The 17,426-nt window shown below is 37.7% G+C and overlaps 1 protein-coding gene across 1 annotated transcript in view; it reads left to right on the forward strand.

Moving 5' to 3' along the window:
• Positions 1 to 399: 399 nt before the first annotated feature.
• The window catches only part of Syt1 (synaptotagmin 1), a 533,203-nt gene continuing 516,176 nt past the window's right edge, over positions 400 to 17,426 (forward strand). Inside the window, exon 1 of the mRNA XM_052165717.1 lies at positions 400 to 754. The gene's annotated coding sequence lies outside the window, so the exon portion shown is untranslated. The remainder of the gene's footprint in view (positions 755 to 17,426) is intronic.

The raw sequence follows: 17,426 nt of genomic DNA on the forward strand, positions 1-17,426 counted from the left end.
AAGTTAAAAAAAAAAAGCGCTTTGTATTAAGCTTGCTTCTTATCCAGTGCATATGGCTTACTGAACAGGTTGAGGGCATCCCCGAGTCTACCCACCGGGTTTAGAAAATGTCTTTTAATGTTTTCTCCTAGGGATCTGATCTCCTCTTAGTTCACCCCACCCCCGCCACGCTTCTAAACCCCTCTCCTCAGGTCCCTGTCCGCTGTGGGGATGGAGAGACACTAACAGTACTGGGCTGGGCTCCGTTGCCTGAGAGGATCCACCTATTATTAGTGCTCTCTGATTGGCTCTTCTGAGTAGCGTACCTTGGTTGGAACCAATCAACAGCCGGGGCCGAGAGATGATGGGCGGCCGCCTCCTCACTGGAGGGATTCCTGGAGAAGCTGCAGTGTGGGGATGCTCTGACCGAGTTCAGCCCCCAGTGTCTTTCCTTCTCCTCCTCCTGCAGCGGCAGCATCCGCAGTTAGCAGTGGGCAAGTTGAGGCTGTAACCGGGGCAAGCCCCCAGGGTCCTGCTCACCCGACAGGGGGCTCAGCTCCCCGAAGGGGTGTGTGCAGGGCGGGGGCGGCCAGCTGGGACCAGCTGGTGGCCCTAGAAAACCTCACCCACACCCACACCCACACACCCCTTTTGTGTTGCAGGCTGCCCCTCTGAGAGCGGAGGCAAGCGAGAGTACTCGTGTGCCTCGCACCGGTCCGCGGTGAGAGCAGCGGGGACCAAGACTCGCACCACCTCCAGGTCCTCCTCGCTCCAGGTAAGGCAGCCCCACCGGCAGCGCGGCTACCTCGGCGGTACCCTGGTACCTCTGCGCTTGAATCTGTCGAAGAGACCTAGGTACACTTGATTTGTGTTGGTGGGAAACCTAGGGAGGGATCCCCCCGTAAGCCTATTGTGAGAAATGCAAGACCATTAAGTGCATCTCCCGGAAAAGCACTTTGCACAGGGCTGATGATTCAGAAACAGGAGTTGATGTTGGGCATCCCCCATCTTCTTGCTTCTTCCATTCTCTCCTCTGTCCTCCACCCCCAACCCCCTCTCTCCTCCCCTTCCTCCCATTCTAAGCCAGCACAGCCCCCCCCCTGGTGGGGGGTGAGAGTGGAGGATTGTCTTTCTTACAGGGAATAGGGCAGTGAAGAAGAGAAAAAGATTTCTTTCTGTTGGAGGGTAGGATAGATTGCAACCCCGTGTGAAAATATGAGTCCAGGAAGGGATGAAACCACACAGGGAATTAAACTGAATGAGAGTAGACAAGGAGACCAGTCCCTGCTCTCAGAAAGGAAGTGTCAAGTTTGACTTATCTCCTCCTTGCAAGAGGCTACAAATGGAACAAAAATAACCCAACACTCCAGCCCACTTTCAACTGCTTAATTGCTGCTGCTCTCCTGTGTCTGCCATCAGAATCTTCTTGTTTGCATCTGTCCTAGGGAGCTGACAGTTTGGGATAGCACATCAGTGTCACTGTGTGAACTTTGAGGGCTTCTTGAGTTTGTAAATTTAAAACTAGATCATCACCCTCTCGAGATTTACCCAGGCAGCCTTTACAGTGGGAGGGTAAAAACATGGGAAGTTTGAAACCCTTTGCAAGTGACACCAGAATTATCTGGAGACTTAGATTTTACTTTGATCTTGCTAATCTGGTTAGCTTGTGTGGACATACTTCTGTCCACTTCCCTAACCTTAACCCTTTGCTGAAACACAGGAAGTTTAACTTCTTGTTAGAGCTGTTTTTGTGCATGAGATTTCCTTTTTTACCTTTTTTTAAGGCTGCATTCTCATGTCACTGTCTAGGTACTAAATTCACGTCTCAAGACACTCTTTTAATATGAAAATATTGAATAGATATAAAATTGATGTTTCTGCAGTTTTCATGTTCCCTTCAGAAGGTAGGTTCAGTTGACAGGATCCTCTTGGACTAGAAGAAAAGTTTAGGAAGCAATGGAAGGAAGACAGTCTCAAATTTGAAAGATCTTAAGGGGAAAACATTTCACTTCTCACATCTTGTTAGAAAAGAGCTATTGAAACAACTTCCATAGCTGTCAGAGAAACAGGTCAAGCACATCGCACTTGTTAGACAGAATCTTGACAATAGCTTCTGCAATCTCTAACTCCATCTTCTCTGATCTAAGCTTTGTTTTCCTATTATTCCTTGGAGACTGATAAGCGATTACCCCCAGCTGGGGGGGGGGGGAATCGAAGGGAAATATCCAGTTCTGTGTAACAGGAAAGCACTGCAATCCGGCTCTGCCAGAACAGAGCGAAGGCAGCAGATGCTCGTTCCAAGATAAATCTTTCTGATTTATCAGGAGAAATGCCAAGTCGTAGTTTTTTCTAAATTCTCATTTGAGATAAGAAGAGGAGATCTTCCCTTCTTAAGTCTATCGCAACTCCCAAAACAGCCTGGGTACCCCAGGTAGTCTTTTCAATCACATACCTTTAACTTGTAAATTTCTACACAAACTTAGAAAAGATCCGACTTCATGTGGCATCAGTGATATTAACTTGTACATTGATGAATATTAAGATTGTACATTATTTTCAAAGCAGTTTTCTAGATGATTATCTCACCTACCTTAGCAGACTTTATGCACCTAAGCATGTGAACACACACACATACACACACATTCATACACACACACATACACACACTCCTCCACATTACACACATACACCATACATACACATTCATACACACACATGCACACACTCCACATCACACACATACACCATACATACATACTCATATCACTAATTTATAGGCACACAGGAGATTTTTCTAAAGCGTGACATCTAAATGACTTCTTGAAAATGTAGTGTCTCTGATGAGATCTATGACTTTTCAGAGGGAACACTTTTCGGATACAAGGACAAAAGAATAGCCACTTAATTACTTCATGTGTGTGTACAGCTGAGTTTACAAGTTTAGACATGAAAAGACGTAAAGGAAAGAAGTAGCTTTCCGTAGGGACAAAATAAGATTCTGTTTGCTTGTTTTTGCACCGTACTGGGGAAATGTGAAAGTGTGGGCTTGGATTGTGACATTTATTTGCATGACTCTGTATAAAATATTAATTATATCAACAGTGTGTATAAAGATTTTTATGAATGTGAAGTTTTTTTCATATACTTCTGAAAAATTGAGTCTTCGTATCCTGCAAGTCATATCTAATTGTAAGATGTTATGAACAGATTGAAGATTTTAAATGGACTTAAATGATACAGAAAATTTATGCTCACAATTTTATACATTCCTAATTTTTTACCTTTTAAGATGGTGGTGTAGTAAGTCTTAGTAATTCTTTAGAGTGCGTATGATAATTATAATTTAAGATATATTTATTAGAACTGAAGGCTGCAACTATAGAAGGGAAATACTAGTACTGAAATACCAGTACTGAAATACCACATGATAGTTACCAATATTAGTTTCAAACCTTATGTCTACATAGACGGTGTTAGCTATTCTAGCTGGTTAAATAATCAGGTGGTTCTAATCAGTTTTCTAAAAAGGAGAAAACATGCTATTTACTTTCTCAGATATACATATTAGACATGATACTAACAAAACTAAAACTAGGAAATGGTAGTTTGTCTTATGTTTGCAAAATGAGCTGTGCGATTAATAAATAAAATGAGGAATGCTTTGGAAATCTGAAAGTTAATTTGAACTTCCTGTTAGTCTAATAACACATTGAAATAATATCAATTAGTCTCTTTTGATGTCAGTATATTAAATCTATTTAGAGTATATCCCCCAAACAGATTCTCATAGCCATCATATGGGAAAGAATTTAGATTTAAGGAAGCAATTTATATAAATCTCAAAGCTTCTAGTTCTTGTGCTTTCCAATTTATGCAACACCTGGAAAGGGTTATTACTAATTCTAATTTGTAACATGGTATTTATCATCCTAGTGGTAATTATTACGTAGTTTGGGGGTAAAAAGGCACAATAAGACAATTTGATTATATAATAGAGAATTTTATCTAATATTATGGGTAACCCAGACAAAACATGGACGGTATGCCAAATTAGAATGTAGTTATAGGTCTTACATTTTACAAAAATGTAATGTTTTTCTCATTAAATATCTGATCCACTTGTGTTTTAAATATTTTGATGACTTATTAGTCATGAATGTATCTGCACTGAAAATTTATTAGATGAAAGATGATTCCTAGCTGATTTTGCTTTCATTAAAATTAGCCAAATCTATTTATGCAGGGATAAATCAAATGAGTATAAACACATAATTTTAATTTGGACTCATTTTCATATATATATATATATATATATATATATATACACATATTCTAAAATTATGTAATTTTTTTAATGATGATGTAATGGGCAGTAAGTAATAGTATATTGAGTTGGGGATACTTACTTTTCTAGTACCAGTCAAAGGAAGGAAACAACATTTTAGGAATATGTTAATGGGACTTTGGGTAGAAGGACTAGGATACCTAGAGACAAAATAAATGTGCACCAAGGGCCTCACTTTTACTGACATGTATTTCCCAAGACTGGGGAAGAAGAGATGGAATGACTCCTCAGTGTAAGAAGATGTTCCTCTCTACACATTTAGCAGAAGTTGAAGTCATAATTTTGCTTGATTCGGATATGATCAATGATAAAGTCTGTTTGTAGTGCCTTTTCAGATGTTTCAGCCACCATTTGCTTTTAGGTAACGTGTTCATTCATTTTATAGTTTTATGTAATTGGATGACATGGTTAGCATTGCTTTTGTGAGTAGGAGAAAAAAAGAACGGTATCTTCACATCTAAATTCTTCAAGGAATGACTTATGTTTTTCATTTTGTCACATAAACTTTATCCAGACCTTTTCATTTTACCTGCACATTTTTCTCAAGAGAATTTTAATATATCTCAGCAAAAGGGAATGGATATTTTCCCTTAGTTTCACAGAGAGGTCTTGAAATGAGACTTCCATTGGCTCTAAAGTAAGCAGTGATGACCGGGCACATAAATAGCACCGTACTCAAGTAAATCCATTATCGGTGGGAACATAAACTTCCTTAAAGTTATCATGTCACAATCCAGAAAATTTTTATTCTTTTCTATTCATATAAATGGAATATTTTTTGTTGTAAGGAAGAAAAAAATATATATATATAGATCTTTTTTCTATATTAGGGTTGTCCGCCATCGTAAGATGACATTGTTACCTATAAATGTGTTTTAGACTACATTCACAGGTGTCCTGGAACCTATGCAGCCTGATTCATGTTGGATATACATACCTTAAAGTGTACGAGAAAAATAAATTGCTTTGTTGCAGAAATAATAATGCTGAAAGTGTTGCTTTTGTGCATTGTAAAATGTAACTTTCAAAACCCATAGCAAAGGAATCTTTTAAAATGACAGTCAGTTTTCATTCATTTGAAAACAAAACTTAAGACAGTTCTGAAAGACTGTAAAAACTAATTTAGAGTAACAAGCACATTTTTGATACTGTTAAAGAGTTTCTGGCTGCCCCTCTGTGAAACTCAAAGCTCATAAAGAACAACAATCTCTGTAATTTTTATATCTATTTTTACTCAAGTTTGAATTGCGTAGATCAGTTTCAATTCTCTTTGACTTTGCTTTGATTCTCTAAATAGACAGGCAGAGTTTACAAAAGTGTCAGCTCGGTGGTTATGGTAAGAAGAGTAAAGGAAGAGCGCTGGGTATTTCTGTAAGTATCTTAGCCACAGAGAGCGTGGTTGTTGTACTGATCGTCTGCATAGGGAGGCACTATGTCAAAAGAGGTCTCCAGAAAATTATGATGCATGCGAAGACAAAAATTATCATCTAGTTCTCAACTGTTTGTGCTAAACAAGAGATGGGGAATTTCCACATGTACTGAGAATGGCCTTTAAGCCAGGATCAGAAGCACGTAAGATTATTTGCCAAAGATGTAATTCAGTAACTTTCCTAGCAGCCCTGCCAGACACCATTCCTTACCATGCACTACATTACAAGCAGGTTACTGAAACCACAAGTGATACATACAAAACACTTAGCTAAGGGCCTCTCTCAGGAGTTAATTCTGCATTGAAATATTTGATAATTCCCCCATCCAGTATGTCAGAAATGGGCACTCACTGTCTTTGTAAACCTATTATTATTATTTGTAAAATATGGCTTAGTGGATGACTCTAACACGTCTAGCATTTGTATAATTATTTTTGCCAAAGGGAGAAACTCGTTGTATATTGTTCTCTCTGAGAACTAAATATTTTATTTTCCCTCTTAAACAATTCAGCTACTTAATCAAGGATAAAATAGGCGCACATACTCGAAGACAAATATAATTGAAGATTTTTAAATGTCAAACATACTTTCCCCAAATTGCTTAAATGATAACCACTGTCTCTGCATTTTGTCTTCACTTTCCCTGACCATGACCATAATTTCAGGTACATGGTAACAGAGAAAGGATCAGACAACCCCACTTCAATCCTCTGGTGAATTACCTGGGTGCCCCTGCAGATTACAGCATCCTATTTTGCCTGAAGCTCATTTCTTCCTTCTTACCTGTGATCCCATGCATACCCTAGATAGGAAGCAGGTAATTGCATTTACTAATTGCTACTTTGAGATTCCTTCCTCAACAAGGAGACGAAAGCACATGGAAATACTCAGAATATACACAGCTGTGTGAGAGGCTTATTAACCCTTTCATGGGTGCTGCAGTCACATAAAATGCAAGCCCATTTATAAAACAGCTTCTCCTTCAGGAATTTCAATTCCTCACAGGTTATGTAAGCCAAAGACAAGGCCATTAAACCAGGAGTTACTAGAGCATTTTTGCTTAACACCTGAGGATAGTACTGGGGTGCTTATCCAAACAAGAGGTCCAAGTTAGGCCTCGACATCTTACCTGAAATGCTAGTAGTTGGAAGATTGAAGCAAGAGGAACAGAAGACCTTGGCCATTTTCAGCTAAATAGGCTAGCCTGAGCTACATGACATCATCTCTTAACCCTTACCCCCAGCCCAGAAAAGAATTCCAAATCATACTTTCTCAAACCCAGATGTGCCAGTGATTAAGACCTATAAATGATAAAATGTTTCACCCTTTTGGCTTATAGATACTTGATAATGTGCCTGTTCTTCTGCATTCCCAGGGTTTATGTTGATGTAGCATGTACAGCAAGCCCGCGTTAAGGATGCATCCTTAGAAAATAATTTTAAATAAAGTTATGGCTGGGCCTGCAACTTATTGACAAGCATTGGGCAAGGCAGGGAGGCAGAGCAACTGAAATGGGCATTAGGAATTGTTTGTGACTTTTCAGCAAATGGAGCATCGTTTTCCTGAGTCCTGGCCTCCAACAATCTACACAGTGACGTTGGTGATAGGGCTCCATTTACTACAATTATGCACAGGAACTACCTAGTGGCTTATCTTTGAGAAAAAGAGGGAAAACAATCCAAAAATGCTACGTAAACAAATGATGTAATGGCCTTTGATGGGAGAACTGTTGGGAGAGCAAGGGATTCAGGCACCTGGAGACAGCTCTAGACTTTCAGTTTTGAGTTAGCAACATTGTTAAGAAGCAAAAGTTGACACAGTTTCTCACTAGAAAGGCTAGGTAGCAAAGCAATGAAATTTGTTTCTGACAGTGTTTCTGCCAGATCCTGGCTTACCAGGCTGGCTTCCTGCCTAATCCCTAGCATTTTCATCAGATTTGAGGAACGAATGAAGCCAGCCATTGGGCATTAGAACATATTTCTAGAACATTTTGGATCTCTTCTATAAATAGAGTCACATCACCATGCTACTTTAACAAATATTGAGAATAGGAGGCCACAGATTTTTGATTAAAAGTATGAACATGTAAGCAGGACTGCTGTCTGCATAGAAACGTGTGGGTTTCAGCTCAGTACACAGGCATTGCGTGAGCCACACATGCCATGACATGTAGGGACCTGTTTTAAATGTTTTGCTTCAATTATAATGTTAAAATTTAAAAGTCAAGCAAATCACTTCAAGACAAGTCTAAGACTAGCAATCAAAATGTGTCACTTTAAAAGAAAGCCACCATATCCCTAAACTCAAATACAGCACTTTTTAAAAAAGTTTTAAATTGTTTTTATAGGTGTCATCTTATCTTGTGATGACTTTTCCCTCTAGGGAGTCATAGATACTTTCTGAGCAACTCCTGGAAAACACAGAATGAATATTGATGGCAGTAGAAGAGCTTGACTTCTCTAGGAACAAGGAGGGAGATGAGACCTGCTATATCTTTGAGATTCTGTAATCAAAGACATATTGAGCACATAGAACCCACTTTATTTCTCTTGACTTCTGACTTTTATACCTGCACTTACTCATTGAAGCATTTTACTGCTTAGTGCATGAGTAGAAAATATTATTATTTCAGCTCTCCAGGAATTCTCTGTAATTTCTTCTTTCCTATAAGACCAATTCCTCTCCCAACTTTTTCCTTCCTGCTTTCTCTTTTCATTTTCCTCTTCATTTTCTTCCCCCTCCTCACATTTTCTTTCTTTTTGACATCTTCATACATATGTCCCTAGAGATGCAATGCCAGAAGGCTTCTTCATCTTAATTCTATCCTCACTAGTACCAATCAGTTTTTCCAACAACCAAGTCATGTAACATGGATACATTATAACAACTAAGACATGTAACATGTAATGTGTATACATTAGCATCATAAAACATGTATATATAAATACAGGAACATGCTTACATAATTGACAATGCTTATTGGAACACTTATTGAAATGCGCCATGACTTGAGTGATTTTTAATAATTTGCATATTTAGGCCTCTCTTATGCATAATTTCTAGACCCAAACTGATTTCAGAGAAAAGGAATAATGCTCTAAAACAAAAAGTGATAACTTAGCATGGAATGCTCTGCACACTACCCTTGGCAATGCATTCTTCTCACCTTGATTAGTACATAATTCAGTACTGGAGAAATATTTGTGTTACATAATTTGATCTTTATAGTAGATTTTTCCATTTTACAGATGCAATAAAGAGGACTCTGGTGCTTTGGGTGGCTACAAATACACACTATGTTTTTAATGTTTTGTTTATTGATTTACATTGCCTTAGTACTTAATAATGAGAATCATGTGTCATAACCATCCCCATATTAGAGACTTAGTTTGCTCTTGGTGATCACAAACAAAGAAAATATATAATCATTAAATCAAAGTCTGTTTCTTATTGAAAAGATGAGGACATTTTAATATTCTGTTACTTCTGCTGTGCTAATTTTTGAGGTGATTAAGTTTGTATTTTAAAATTAATCAAAGACACATTCTTAGTCTATTTTTTAAAAAGGAATTTCAAAGCCTATGCCATAACTCAGTTTTCTTTTAGTTACCACTGTATTATGATGATGTCAGATTAGGAATCCCATTTCCCTCCTTATTTCCAAATTCCATAGCTCTAAGGTATCTGATAGAATGCAAAGGTCCACGATTGGAACAGTAGGAGCTTTAGCTGTGACATAGCTTCCTGATGCCCCCTCTCATTGTTTTCCTTGGCACTCACACATACAGTTTCTCACTGCCCTCCCCTGTTAGGAAGCTCTTGAGCCTAGTGCTAGTCCTATTTCTGTTTTGCCCCAAGAAATCATAACCAAACCCAAAGTGTAAATTAATCCCATGCGAAGTCTCTCTGCTGACAACTTCTGTGTTCAGGATCAAATTTAGGAGGAATCATTAGAATGCATGACCATTGCAATATGAATAAAGCATTGACATCCCGGTTACTCTTACATAAGTAAAAAGAAATCATTGATGTTGGCTTATGTAAATAATGGAAAATTGTTTGAAACATAGACGAGACCGTTGTAGGGACTCTTGGATGAGGAAAACCTCATCACCTTCTTATTTCTCCATACATATCTGATACTTTTCCACACGGTTTGAATTCTGAATTCAATTTAACGTCATTGATATGATTGATAATATATCCAGATCTTTTAATAAGAGAATGATGGAAAGGACCATTTAAGTAACTTGCCCAGGGTCATAGGCTGAAGTATGTCCTGGGGAAATTCTTAGCCATATGTTCACAGTGACAATACATATTATTATCCTTGAACATATAAATGGCAGATGAAGAAGAATAGAGGGTGTGAATAACAGTGAAGATAGAAAACCTAAGGATAACTAACTCCCCCAAAGTTTGCATCAGTTAGAGCATCATATTACTGTGATATAAGAATGAATCATGAGGCTTTTTTCACTTGAAATGACAGGATCCAAGAGGACATATTACTTCTAAATATTTATAGAGAAATACAAATATAATAATGACATTAACTAGTTTGGTACTTGTCAGTATATAATATATCAAACCACAGTATTATTTCTTCAGTACATATAGTGATGTGTCTGTCATATGTCAAGCACTGTTTGGATGCTGGCAATATAGGCATAAACATAGTAGACAAGGGTTCTAATTTTATGGAGTTTACATGATAGGAGAAAAGACAGAAAATTAATAACAGCAACAAAATAGAACCACAGAAGCTCCAAACAGTAGTGGTCACTAGAAAATCACAAATAAGCTAATAAATCAAACAACTATAGTTGGGAATACTGAAAAAAATTACCCAAAAACATAGAAGTGGAGACATGAAGGAAGAGGGAGACAGTCCTGTGACTGTCAGGTGAAGGTATTGCTATCAAAGGAAAACCCATCACAGAAGTGTGCAGAACCAGGTCTCTGTACTTAACCATCCAGGACTGCTTCATTGACTTTTACTCTGCCTTAACATTCTAATTAAAAACATTCCACAACCATCAAGAAACTCCCAGTGTTACAAACATTTCCTAAGTATATGGGATTTATTTCTGTGCAGTATATCCCTCATTTGTCTGTATGTTATAGTGGTTTCAGGGTTGTAAATATTGAGCATAAGTTCAGTGGAAACTATTTCTGAATACTCTATACATACTGAATCCACTCTTTATGGATAAATATTTTTATTCTCCATTATCATATGTTGGAATATGCCACTTATACACTTTCCATACATCTTTTGTTAAATTTAATAACGTTTTTTCTTTTTAATTTCTGAGAGAATAAAGCACATGCCTTTGCCCCAATTTTATTATTTTTTTGGACTTGAGTGAATTCGGTGGGGTCTTATCGCAATAATGACTTTTTCAATGTAATTTCCTTTCGAGTATATTTTTCTTATAACCTACAAAACTCTAATTTAGATTTTGAGACAAAAGTAAATAAATACCACGAACATAATAAAACAAATCATTTTGTGTCGATTATCATTTAGACAACAGAGGTCCTGAAGTATTAACCGGAAATTATTTTGCCTTTATCTTGTTTCATATCCTGGTTTCAAGAAGATAATACCCCAAGCCTGCCTAGGTCACTCTGTGATAGTAAAACAGGTGCTTACAGATGCCCATTGTCCTGTGTGAAACGACACTGCCATTTAATCTGCTGCCGCAGTTATTAGCTGAAAATTAAAGCGTCAATCTTAAGTGACCCACTTTTTTCCTTCCCTGAGATTCTCTATAAGCTTAATAATAACCACATATTTTAACATAGAGCCATATTTGCTATGGTACTCTTGTCTGCATGGTACAAGTTAATATGTAGTCCCTATCAGTGAAATTAAACAGCTTTGTGTTCTGTTGCCATGCACGTGTGTTCTAATTTTGAGTTTTTGTTCATGTGAAACTAAAATAAACTGAGTTTTACAGGATTTTAAAACATTTTTCTTTCTTTGATTCTTTATTCCCAAGAGGAGAATAAGAAGGAAACATTTGATAGAAAAATGTGATTAATAAATCCACTAATGATATTTTGTAATATTTTTAACTTAGATTAAGTAACATTTACTTACATTAAGCAAATATAGACATAAGTATTTCCCTTTACAGTCTCACACTTTTAATTTTTATTTTTACCTAGCTAATAAAAATATCCTGGTCACTACCAATTAAAATAACTCTAACACACACACACACACACACACACACACACACACACACACATACATACACACACACACATACAGATACATACACACATACACACATACATACATACACACACATACACACACATGCACACATACATACACACATGCGCACACACATACACACATATACACACACATGCACACACATACACACACACATACACACATATACACACACGCTCACACACACATACACACATACATACACACATACATGCATACACATACACACACATACACACATGCACACATACACACATACATGCACACACATGCACACACAGAGATACACACACAGATACACACACAGATATACACACACACATACACACACAGATATACACACATATACACACATACACACACAAACATACACACACATACACATACATACACACACATACACACATACATACATATACATACACACATACACACATACATACACACACATACATACATACACACATACACACATACATACACACACACATACACACACACACATGCACATCATGGATGTGGGTGCTTGGAGGTCAGAAGACAGCATCAGGTTTCCTGAACTGGTGTTATTGGTCAGCTTATGTGGACACTGGGAAATGAACCTGGGTCCTTTTCATCAAAGTGTGTGCTGTTAACCACTTAACCATACTTCCAACCCCACAAACCAGATTTTAAAACACTTCTTTAAATGTATTATATTTTCTCAATGAATAGCAATGCGTTCTAAATATCTTTAGCATACAACTACAGTGCAAATGATAGAAATTTGCAGTGATAACATATTCTAATAGGTTAACTATAAATGTTTGAAATATACTGGGAGAATCCTTGGTCAAAGTTAAAGTATTGTTCTATGTTCGTGTGCTGGTATTTTGTGTGAATTATCATGTCTTTTGTTTATCTTCCTAATATGCACAGTCCATCTGGGACCATTTTCCAACAAGTGTTATGAGAAATTCAGCTGATGGCTGTAAGCTGTCTTTTGTTTAAACAAGGTCAATACATTAAACTCATTTTTACCTTTATGGATAAGCTTGTAGAGGGAAGAAAATGTATGCAGAATAACTGATTCTCTCCCTTTAAAGCACTGATGGGAAAATTTGTCTATGGAACAAACAGTCAAGACTGAGCAAAAGCATTTAGAATTTTAAATATTAATGGAAATCGTTAACATGGTCTACAAGGCCTCTTGTGGCACCTTGGCCTAGAATCACTACATCATTTATAACTCCTAAGAGTTCCCTGCTGTTTATCCTCTGCGAACATTTTCTATCCCCTACCATGTCTACCTTATATGGCATCCTTCCTGTATAATTCAGTTTAAATATGTGTTCCTCAAATGAAATTTCTTACCCTCTGTCTTTAGCTCAAAGATTGTGTAATATACTTGAATTTGTCTACACTTATCTACTATTTTTATAATTATCCTTTTATATGACCATCTCCTTGTTAGTTAATGGGCCCACTAGGGTTAGAGACTGTGTTTAATTCATGGGTATCTTCCCAGGCAGATAAAGAGTACTTGTCCTTAAATACATACTCTCAAACCCTCTTATATCTTGTTGCACAGAAAAAAAGTGGTTATTTTTCTAAAGTAGGCATACAAACTTGGCAGCTTCTAGTTTTACTAAGGAAAGCTGAGTTGTTCCGTTAAGCTTCTAGTGTATGCTCTCTCAAATTTCTTTTTGGAGGTACTCAAAGCTATGAATTTTCCTCTTAGCACTGCTTTCATTGTGTCCCATAGATTTGTGTATGTTGTGCCTTCAATTTTGTTAAATTCTAAAAAATCTTTGATTTCTTTCTTTATTTCTTCCTTTACCAAGGTATCATTGAGTAGAGTATTGTTCAGTTTCCATGTATATGAGGGCTTTCTGTTGTTTTTATTGTTATTAAATACCACTTTTACTCCATAGTGATCTGATAGGAGGCATGGGATTATTTCAATCTTATATTTGTTGAGGTCTGTCTTGTGACCAACAACTATATGATCGATTTTGGAGAAGGTACCATGAGGTGCTGAGAAAAAGGTATATTCTTTTGCTTTGGGATAAAAAGTTCTATATATATCTGTTAAATCCAATTGGTCCAAAGCTTCAATTAGTTTCACTGTCTCCCTGTTTAGTTTCTGTTTTCCTGATCGGTCCATTGATGAGAGTGGAGTGTTGAAGTCACCCACAATTATTGTGTTAGGTGCAATGTGTGCTTTGAGCTTTAGTAAAGTTTCTTTTATGAATGAGGGCGCCCTTGTATTTGGAGCATAGATGTTCAGGATTGAGAGTTCTTGTTGGATTTTTCCTTTGACCAGCAAGAAGTGACCTTCCATGTCTCTTTTGATGACATTAGGTTGAAAGTCAATTTAAACTGGGCATGGCACTTCCAGAGGACCCTGCTATACCACTCCTGGGCATATACCCAGAGGATTCCCCAGCATATAGTAAGGACACATGCTCCACAATGTTCATAGCAGCCCTATTTGTAGTAGCCAGAAGCTGGAAAGAACCCAGGTGTCCCTCAACGGAGGAATGGATACAAAAAATGTGGTATATTTACACAATGGAGTACTATTCAGCTATTAGAAACAATGAATTCATGAAATTCGTAGACAAATGGATGGAGCTGGAGAGCATCATACTAAGTGAGGTAACCCAGTCTCAAAAGATCAATAATGGTATGCACTCACTGATAAGTGGATATTAGCCTAGAAACTTTGAATACCCAGGACATAATCCACAAATTAAATGATGTCCAAAAAGAATGGAGAGTGGCCCCTGGTTCTGGAAAGACTCAATGCAACAGTATAGGGGAATACCAGAACAGGGAAGTGGGAAGGGGTGGATGGAAGAACAGGGGGAGGGAAGAGGGCTTATGGGACTCGTGGGGAGTGGGGGCCCAGAAAAGGGGAAATCATTTGATATGTAAATAAAGAATACATTGAATAAAAAAAAAGGAAAGCTGAATTCTTTCATTGCTCATTATAGTATCAGAGAGAGGGATGTTCCTGTGATCTAGAATGACAGAAAAAAATACAAACAAACAAAAAAAAACACAGACAAACAAACCAAACAAGTAGCCAGAACTCAGTAACTATCTTCAAAGGAAGGGAGGGTTAGGGTAGGAGAGAAAGCAGATAGAAGAAAGAGAGAAAAACAAACTCTACCCTGTGGGCTCATCTCTGCTCAGAGATAATTTTAAAGTGATTCCTCTTTAACCCAATCTTGATTCATCCTGAGGTATATGATCTGATCTCTTTATGCAAATTCTACCTCCTATTCAATCAAATGCATTGATTTCCCATTGCATTCTGTACTTATAATATCGCTCGCATTTTGCCATTATGTATTTATCAAACACTGTTAGAAACTACTAGAAGCAGAAAGTAGCAGACATGAGCCCTGCTCTATGCCCCATATCATCTTCTGCCGTGCCTTTCCTATAATACTTGGCTTATTGATAGGTGTTTCAGAAAGGTTTCCTGGAGGTCATTACCCAGAATCCACTCACACACTTGCCCACACACAAGCATGTGCATGCCCCACATACACACTAAACAAGTAAGTAACCGTAACAAAACGTTTTAAATTAAAAAGAAAATTTTTGTCAGGGAGTGTCTGGAAGTATAACTCAATAGAACGTCTGTCTGGCACCACATGATGCTGGATTCATTCCCAGTACTAAATCCATTGCTGCATAACTGGAGCCATAGTACACTAAAAGGTATAGGCAGGAGAATTAGTTCATGATCATCCTCAGCTGCATAAGCGGTTCAAGACCAAGAAAGAAAGAAAAAGAAAAAGACATTTGTTGAAAGAATGAGAGGATGCATTAAACTATAAGGGAATATGTAGACTGTGGACCAATGTTTTCTCTATACCCTATATTGTAGACTAATAGAGTCCCCTCTATGGTGAATAATGAAGACAAAATATTTAGTTAGATTTTTTTGATATAATATAGACATTCACAGTTAAATGGACCATCCCACAGTGACACCATCATAGTTCAAAACAAGTTCAAATTCTATATGAATGTTGCTACTATAGATAGATGGTGATTTTAGAGGTCCTAGATGACTCTTTATAACTATGGAGTTTTTAAGGTAAATCTGCAGACTCCTGACTGTGACCCCCAGCTACTTACTAGACTGAGGGAGGAGGCTCCCAATATGAAGGTCTACCTGGGCAGCTTAGTGAGATACTGTTTCAGAAAACAGAATTTTCCTAAGAATTTCATGAATTCATTGTTTCTAATGGCTGAATAGTACTCCATTGTGTAGATATACCACATTTTTTACATCCACTCTTCTGTTGAGGGATACCTGGGTTCTTTCCAGCATCTGGCAATTATAAATAGGGCTGCTATGAACATAGTAGAGCATGTATCCTTATTACATGGTGGGGAATCCTCTGGGTATATGCCCAGGTGTGGTATAGCAGGATCTTCTGGAAGTGAGGTGCCCAGTTTTCTGAGGAACAGCCAGACTGATTTCCAGAGTGGTTGTACCAATTTGCAACCCCACCAGCAGTGGAGGAGTGTTCCTTTTTCTCCACACCCTCTCCAACACCTGCTGTCTCCTGAATTTTTAATCTTAGCTATTCTGACTGGTGTAAGGTGAAATCTCAGGGTTGTTTTGATTTGCATTTCCCTAATGACTAATGAAGTTGAGCATTTTTTAAGATGCTTCTCCGCCATCCGAAGTTCTTCAGGTGAGAATTCTTTGTTTAACTCTGTACCCCATTTTTTAATAGGGTTGTTTGGTTTTCTGGAGTCTAACTTCTTGAGTTCTTTATATATATTGGATATTAGCCCTCTTTCTGATGTAGGATTGGTGAAGATCTTTTCCCAATTTGTTGGTTGCTGATTTGTCCTTTTGATGGTGTCCTTTGCCTTACAGAAACTTTGTAATTTTATGAGGTCCCATTTGTCAATTCTTGATCTTAGAGCATACGCTACAAAAAATACATTAGAAGTGTAGCTTGGTGGTAGAGCTCTGGTAAATCACACATAAGGCCCAGGGTCAATTCCAAGTGCTTAAAAGGAGACCAGTTTTCACTTTCCCCCAAAATGTCAAGGGTTGGCAAACACAATGTGGTAGAATCCTTTGAGCAGACTCTGGAAACATTTTTTTTTTGTTTTTTTGTTTTTTTGTTTTTTGGTTTTGGTTTTGTTTTGTTTTGTTTTGTTTTTTGGATTTTTTTTGTTTGTTTGTTTGGTTTTTTTTGTTTGTTTGTTTGTTTTTTTTTTTTGAGACAGGGTTTCTCTGTATAGCTCTGGCTGTCCTGAAACTCACTCTGTAGACCAGGCTGGCCTCGAACTCAGAAATCTGCCTGCCTTTGCCTCCCACAGTGCTGGGATTACAGGCGTGCGCCACCACTGCCCGGCGGAAACATTTTTTAAAATATTTTTGGAAAACCTAAGTATAATT

Source organism: Apodemus sylvaticus, chromosome 20, assembly GCF_947179515.1.
Source record: "Apodemus sylvaticus chromosome 20, mApoSyl1.1, whole genome shotgun sequence".
Taxonomy (NCBI): Eukaryota; Metazoa; Chordata; class Mammalia; order Rodentia; family Muridae; genus Apodemus; species Apodemus sylvaticus.